A 5,437-nucleotide genomic window follows, 5' to 3' on the forward strand; every position below is an offset into this window, starting at 1 on the left:
AGTTTGTCAGAATGGTAAATACGTAAAATAACGTTCGCTAACAACAAAACATTTATACAGATAGTATTGTTAGCTAACGTTATTGTATAGCTTCCCAGGCTTCCTTACACTAACGTTAACTGTTTTTTATAAAGCTATATATAACGGTAATGTTAGCATGCTTCTGATAGTTAGCCAGCTAATGTTGGTGTTATAAAACGATAACTTAGATCACTGATTTGCATGACGGGTTTGTTTAACATTGCTTAACCATTTTAATGGTTAGCTACTGTTCGAACTAAAATGGCTAATGAGCTAGCTAACTTTGACACATAGCTAGTTATTTGGTAGCTAATGGGACAATGTGCCTCTAAACTTGAACTAGCCTACACCCATTTGCTGCAGAAAATGGCAGCTTAACGTTATATTCAACCAGCACAACTTTGTCTACTTCAGCCTTTGTAATTGCAGTGTAAAGTCTAAGTAATGCATAGTGCATTGCGTAGCTAGTACTACTGAGATAAATGGATAGTTAGCTAACGCTTAGTTGAACCAGCACTAAATGATGATTTTGAATATATATTTTCTTTGTTAACAGAGGCAAAATGCTGTTGCGTGTTCAGCTCGGGGAAGAGCAGAAATACGTCAAGCTGTCTGAGCTGACATTCAATGCTTTCTTGAAAGAAGGTAGGTATAATAGGTTAAAGCAATACATATCACCCTAATGACAAAATAATACAGCATTAAGCTATTATCTTATGATATCTATTTAGGTCTATAGTCATTTCTGCTGTGCTTTATATTTTCAGTAACATAAAATCAGGTGCAGATCCTTGTCTTTCATCATTTTGTGAACACATGAGGCAACCTTAAGTATGAACTTGGATTCTTGTGAGAAGGGAATGCATGTTTTTCTTTTTTTTTCTTCTTTTTTTAACAGTGTGTCTAAAATTCAACATACCAGAAAGCAGAAAGCCAGACATTAAGGTGTATGACCAGTCTGACACAGAAGTTGACTCAGATGTTTTTGAAGAATTAGTAAAGGAGTCACCTGGAACTTTCAGAATCATGCTGGGCAATGGACTTGGTATTCATTCATTCAATTAGTTTTTTAGTTTAAAGGCCAGAATGAGAACCTTTATTGTCTTAAAAATAACAGTTTATTGTAATATGTTTCTATGTTTTGCACAAATTTCATAATGAACAGATACCTCTCATTCATCATCATGCTCGGGTACATCTGATGACACCATCATTCTGAATTTCACTGTGTGTGACGATGTTGAAGAAGTAGCGGCTGGCGAAGGAAGCCAGCCTAAAAGGCCATGCCACATAAACTATGAGGCAAAAGCAGTAAGTGGTGAACATTGCTGTTAAGTCCAATCTGAATGTTGTTTCATCATGTGACAGCATTACATATTGTTTTACAATTACGGAAAGCACATTTCTTTCCACCTATAGCTGATTGAAAAAATCCTAACATCAAAGCCTGGTGGTGAACGCATTATGCAAGAGTATGGAAAAACCAAATCTCTGACAGATGCCACCAGAAGACAGATGATCAACATACTTGCTGCTGAGATGACAGAAACACATGGGTAAGCATTAAGCATATAGATGGGCTGTAAAGAAACATTGTTATTATTTTCCGGTTATTAATTATGTAAAATGTGTTGTGCAATATCAATTCAGTGTGATGTTAACTTTGAATTCATATGCTAGGACATCCCCCCCCAAAAGTGTCAGAGTGATGTATGCACAGGGGATAGTAGCTTTGTTTCCCTATCTAGAAGACCCATACTCACAACATGGATATGTAAGTAAATGGGTTATTGCAACATTATGCACATATTCACTCTATGAAATGGGAATAGTACTCCTTTATAATTTATTTATAATAATATAGGATCATTACTACGATCCGGAGAGTGGTTCCGGATACCTTGCATGGCGATTGAAGACCATACAAAGAAAAACAGCAGAGGAAAGAGGTGCCTCAGTCAGCAAATCTCCTAAAGGTATGTTTTCTGATCAGTGACATGTAATTATAATGGTGACCTGTGAATTGTACAGAAAGGATTTCTTAACACTGTATTTTGTCTTAAGTTGGTGGGCCAGGCCGTGATCGTCAGCCCTTCACCTATGACAGAGAGCCATCTGATGAGGATGTGGAAGCAGCTATTGCTGTTTTGAGACACTCTGCTGATGAAAACACTGTCCGTGAGAAGATGAAAATGACCTTCATATATCGGCAAGCAATGGTCAACGATGAAGCCAAATCATCAGATGTCTTCTCGGTCTTCCCAAGATTTCTGGACACACCAGGACTGGTATGACAACTTAATTCACTGCATCACCAAAAATATCCAATGAAGAATAAGGTAACACTCATTATTTCTGTCTTTGTGTGTTACATTGCAGATAGAACAAGATTTCAGACTTCTGTTTGGTGAGGCCACAGCCAACAAATTCTTGGAGAAGTGGCCAACCACTTTCAAAGCAAAAGTAATAAAGGAAAGCCATGGACTTGTATCCACCACAGAACTCTTGGATTTGATGCGCAATGCTGAGTCAGCTGCTGAAGTTGAGAATGGTATGAATGAACTGTTTTACTTTTTATGTGGATAATGTAGGTGTGCATTATATGTCCATAATGGTGCAAGTTGTGAATAAGAATGTTATGCTACGGCAGAATGTTAACCAGGTTTTTATTTACTTATTTGTAGGCTGGGACAGTGACATGTCTGCCATCTTGCTGCTGCTACATTTGCTACCACCATCTGCACAAGGTAGAAAGAGGCCGGGAAAGATGTCTGCATATCAAGCTGTAGATCAGCTCATCAGATTTCAAAAGGTATGCTTAACAGTTGTTTAAAACATATATTCCATCATCTCAATCTTGTGCACAGTTTGAGGTGATCTTATCTATTGTCAGAGGTTAGTCACCAAAACAATTCTGTTGAATGTGTTTTTTTTGTAGGTTGGAACCAGTGTGCAGCATCTTGACAACATCACCCAAAGCAGTCAGCCCTACCTTCTCGCCCAGGGATCCACACAGAGCAGCATTCACTCCTACTTCATTGTGGTTGACAAGCATGCTCTTCCATGCAAGGCAACAGGTTCAGTAGGAGCTTTTGACGAAGTCTTTAAAGGCCATTACGTATTTGGTACGTCATACAGTTCTTCCTTGAGCAGCTTTTTCACTTTTGTGCAAACAACCATCTATAACATCGACATGGGGGAAACAAAGGAGACTCCTAGAGTTGCTGAGTTGCGAGCAAGAATGGTGCGTTAGTTGAGATAAAACTATGAAGTGTTTTCTTTGCAAAAGTGACCATGGAAGTCCAAACAACCTTGTTAAGCACCTTAAGATAATTCATGGGCTATGTACAGGCAGGACTCTTTTTCTGAAATGTGGTCAAGAAGGATGCTCACGTTCTTTTGGTAGCTTTTCTGGTTTTAGAAAACATCTTAACAAGTGCCACGGAGAAAGTTTAGTAGATTCTATAGAAGATGATCTTTCAGACCCTCAAAGTACCGTCAACACCAGTAATATTTCTCATGTTGAAGTGTCGACTGAATGTTTAGAGGCTGAGTCAGAGTTATCTTCGCCATACATTGTAAATAGTTGTGCAGCTGTTATTTCTGATCTAAAGGCAGCAGGTGTTGGTCAAAGTACAGTAAATACTGTAGTGATTTCCATGGAAGAGATTGTTCAAGATATTCATCAGCATGCTAAAGAAACAGTGATAAAGCATGTATTTAGTAATGAAAGAGAAACAGAAATGTGCAAGAAAGTTGAGGCGTGTTTTGAGGGGTTAGAGAATCCTTTCACAGTTCTAAATTCGGAATACAAGCGATCAAAATTTATGACTGCCAAGTGGGAAATAGTAGAACCAGTTGAATGTGTGATTGGTTCAAGATTTGACACAAGACGAAATAAAAAGACTGGAACATATGATCAGGTAGTAGTTCAAGATAAATTCATGTATATTCCAATTTTATCTACACTGCAGTCAATATTTAAAAGTCAGTATTTTGCAGAAATGTTGCAAAGCTCAGCTACCAGCAACTCTAGACTGAGAGATATTTGTGATGGATCTTTTTTTAAAAGTCACCCCCTGTTCTCAACTGAGAAGCAGACAATACAGGTCCAGATGTTCTATGATGATTTTGAGGTCGCCAACCCATTGGGTTCCAAGCGAGGTATTCATAAATTGGGTGGAGTATATTTTACTTTAAGAAACTTCTCTCCAAAATGGAATTATTTTTTGGCTAACATACACCTGTGCGCCTTATTTCATACTCAAGATGTTAAACGATATGGTTTTAGTGAAATTTTTGCTCCCATTGTTCGAAACATTAAAGTGTTAGAGAGCGATGGTATTGAGATTCCATTATACAGTGGTTATGTACGTGGCACTGTAGTACAGGTAACAGGTGATAATTTGGGTTTGCATAGTTTGTTTGGTCTGGTGGAGTCTTTCAGTGCAAGGTACTGTTGCAGGTTCTGTTTAGCAGAAAAGGAGGACTTTCAAACAGAATTCTCTGAAGATTCTTCCAAAATAGTTTTACGCACCAAAGATATGCATACTGCTCACTGTCAAGAAATGGCTTGTAATCCATCCCTTCCGTATGTTTTTGGTGTGAAAAGGTCATGCATATTAAATTCATTGAGGTATTTTCACACAACTGAGAACTTCTCAGTTGATGTGATGCATGATGTGTTAGAAGGGGTTGGCCAGTACGAATTGAAGTTATTATTTCTGTATTTGAATGAAAAACATGTTACATCAGGAGAAATACATTCAAGAATACAAAGTTTTGATTATGGTTTCACAGAGAGAAATAACAGGCCTGTGACTGTTAATTTAAGTGAAGGATCTAATGATCTGGGACTGAATGCAATTCAGTCCTGGTGCTTACTTAGGAATGTTCCTCTTATCTTTGGAGATTTGGTAACTTCTACTGACCAACACTGGGGCCTGCTTCTTTTATTATTGCAAATAATTAACATTATATTCTCGCCCATGTTATCTCAAGGTCTATGTGTATATTTAAAACATTTGATTGTTGATCACCATACACTGTTTAAGAAGTTGTATCCTCAGAAAAAACTTTTACCAAAGCACCATTTTCTTATCCACTATCCCCGCTGCATCCAGAAAATAGGGCCTGTACTTCATAGTTGGTGTATGAGGTATGAAGGCAAACATAATTTTTTCAAAAAACAGCTTAAATCGTTTAAAAATATTACCAAAACGCTGGCAAAAAAGCATCAGAATCATATGGCATATAGTTGGCGAAGATCAACAACTTTTAGTCGGTTAGATATTGGTCCAGGAAAAATGGTGGCTTTAAATATGGTAAAAGGAGGTTCTGAAATTGCTTTGGCAATGCAAGTGCCCAGTAGCATTCAGGTTATGAAGGTTAATTGGGCTAAACATAATGGGTATGT

At 37.7% G+C, this 5,437-nt stretch overlaps 1 long non-coding RNA gene across 1 annotated transcript; it reads left to right on the forward strand.

The window, feature by feature from the left end:
- Positions 1-2,260: 2,260 nt before the first annotated feature.
- Positions 2,261-2,978, forward strand: LOC311111512. Its single transcript, XR_014610778.1, has 4 exons — positions 2,261-2,309; positions 2,401-2,572; positions 2,706-2,833; positions 2,960-2,978. It is a non-coding gene; the product is annotated as an uncharacterized lncRNA (long non-coding RNA).
- The last annotated feature ends 2,459 nt before the right edge of the window (positions 2,979-5,437 follow it).

The sequence above is a fragment of the Coregonus lavaretus genome (genome assembly GCF_964263955.1).
Source record: "Coregonus lavaretus genome assembly, chromosome: 37".
In the NCBI taxonomy this organism is placed as follows: domain Eukaryota; kingdom Metazoa; phylum Chordata; class Actinopteri; order Salmoniformes; family Salmonidae; genus Coregonus; species Coregonus lavaretus.